We start from the raw sequence: 2,903 nt of genomic DNA, 5'->3' as shown, positions 1-2,903 counted from the left end.
GTTGGAGAGGATGTGGAGAAATAGGAACACTTTTACACTGTTGGTGGGATTGTAAACTAGTTCAACCATTATGGAAAACAGTATGGCGATTCCTCAAGGATCTAGAACTAGAAGTACCATATGACCCAGCCATCCCATTACTGGGTATATACCAAAGGATTATAAATCATGCTGCTACAAAGACACATGCACACGTATGTTTATTGCGGCACTATTCACAATAGCAAAGACTTGGAATCAACCCAAATGTCCATCAGTGACAGACTGGATTAAGAAAACGTGGCACATATACACCATGGAATACTATGCAGCCATAAAAAAGGATGAGTTTGTGTCCTTTGTAGAGACATGGATGCAGCTGGAAACCATCATTCTCAACAAACTATCGCAAGAACAGAAAACCAAACACTGCATGTTCTCACTCATAGGTGGGAACTGAACAATGAGATCACTTGGACTCGGGAAGGGGAACATCACACACCGGGCCCTATTAGGGGGAGGGGAGAGGGATGACATTGGGAGTTATACCTGATGTAAATGATGAGTTGATGGGTGCTGACGAGTTGATGGGTGCAGCACACCAACATGGCACAAGTATACACATGTAACAAACCTGCACGTTGTGCACATGTACCCTAGAACTTAAAGTATAATAATAAAAAATAAAAATAAAATTAAGAAAAATGACATGAGACTACCAATTCAGAAACTCTCTGTGTTTTGTGGGTTATTGTTCCATGACGTGGCAGTAAATTCTATATTTCTTTTCAGTCTTATTCGTAATTGAAACTCGTCTGAAAGCATGCATTGGGTTTCATCTTAATGTTTAGTACTTTCATTTATCGAGAATAATAATAAACATACAGTACTTTCTGAAAGCCAGAAATTGTTCTGTATCTATGTGTCTATACATGTTTATATATGTAATTTGATATGTTTAATGTTTACAACCATCAAATGGGGTGGATATTGTTGTTCTTATTTTATAGGTGAGGAAATTGAGGGGGTGGATACTGTTGTTCTTATTTTATAGGTGAGGAAACTGAGGCACATACAAATCAATTTACCTGGCCAAGTCATCCAGCTAGCATGTAGCAGAATGGGTGTTCAAACCCAAACTGCTTGGCTTTGGAGTGTGCTCATAACTGCTACCATTCATGTGCATTTTTTGCATATTTTTAATAAATTTCATGCATATAGTTCTACTAATTTAAGGTATAACATGTAACAGGACACACAGCACTATTTGTATTGCAAAACCAACTTTCACTGAAAATTAGAAACACTTTTCCTAGACAGTCACTATTAATCCATGGCATCTCTCACCCGCAGGAGCTTCCATCTTTCTGTCTAAATATACTTAACTTGGGCATCATCAGACACTCGCGTTTGCCCCTCTACTCAACCAAAATGTTCATATCTGTTGTGAAATATTTTTTTAAAGATAAAAGAAGTAATGGGAAAAGAAGAAATAAGAAGTGCCTGGGCTGAATTGTGCCTCTTTCCCACCCCCAGAAAAGCGCTAACCCTCATTGTGATGGCATGTGAAGGTGTGGAAAATTGGGAAGTAATTTGAGTTAGATGAGATAATGAGTTTGGTGCCTTTATAAGAAGAACAAGAGCACATACTTTCTCTCTCTCTCTCTCTCTCACTCACATTCTCTCTCTCTCTCTCTCTATCACTCACATTCTCTCTCTCTCTCTCACTCACATTCTCTCTCTCTCTCTCTCTATCACTCACATTCTCTCTCTCTCTCTCACTCACATTCTCTCTCTTTCTCTCTCATTCTCTCTCCGTGTTTCTCTGTCACGTGAGGACACAGTAAGAAGCAGCATTCTATAAGGGAGGAGAGGGGCCTTTATCAGGAATCTAATCTGCCAACATCTTAATCTTAGGCTTCCAGCCTTCAGAACTGCAAAAAAATGTCTGTTGTTTAAGCCACCCAGTCTATGGTAATTTATTATAGCAGCCTGAGCTAACTAAGACAAGAAGGAAGAACAATAGTGACAGAGTTCTCACTGTACCAGGTCTCAAACCTAGTTCTTGCTTTTTGTTTTGTCTATAAAGTGCCAAATAACTATGACTAAGTCTTGAATATCTTATATAGTTATATGTACTTGAGTATATGTATGTGTGTGTATATATGTGTGTGTATATATATCTATATACAAATGTATGTATGTGTGTATATATAACAAGTGTATTTGTATATTTATGTGCTATGTGTATACACATGCACACACACACATAAACAGACAAGTGAATGTTTTGATTGAAGCTTGCAGTTTCGTAAGAGCTATTACATACTTTTACATTTATTGTTGTAGAAGTTTTTAAGCATTTAAAAACCTTAACACCATTTTGTTGTGTGTGTATTTGAAGATTACTTCCCAGCTTGTTTTGCCATGGAATGATATTCTGTTATTTCTTAACATATACATTGTGTACTTGCGTCTGTTAGTGTGTTCAATTGAGGAGCAATTATAATACAACTGGATTGTGATGTCCATAAGTCCTTTAAGAACTCATGCTAATGATAATAAGTAACTACACTTTTTATTTAAAAGCCCCTCTAAGACCAACCAACTAGAATTAGAGGAATATATGTGCATTGAGATTGGTATTTATATGGTCAAAGAAAATGTTTAGATTTTTCTCATATCGATCTATCATCTATCACTAAGTAGTGGACTTAAAACACTTTTATTCTAAAATAATTCAGTGTATACCAAACACATAACCCACATATCATAAAAGTCTGAAGAAATCCTAGCCACCTTTTAGTTAAAATAATAGATTGTTGATTTCTAGAAGTGTCTAGAAGCGTCAGCTTCTAGAAGAACACTTACTGTTTTGGAGAGCTGCATAACAGAGCAAAAAAAAAAAAAAAAAAAAAAAAAAA

The sequence above is a fragment of the Rhinopithecus bieti genome, unplaced genomic scaffold, assembly GCF_001698545.2.
Source record: "Rhinopithecus bieti isolate Rb0 unplaced genomic scaffold, ASM169854v2 scaffold_35864, whole genome shotgun sequence".
In the NCBI taxonomy this organism is placed as follows: domain Eukaryota; kingdom Metazoa; phylum Chordata; class Mammalia; order Primates; family Cercopithecidae; genus Rhinopithecus; species Rhinopithecus bieti.
The sequence above is the reverse complement of the archived record's forward strand: the minus strand, read 5'-3'. Positions refer to the sequence as shown.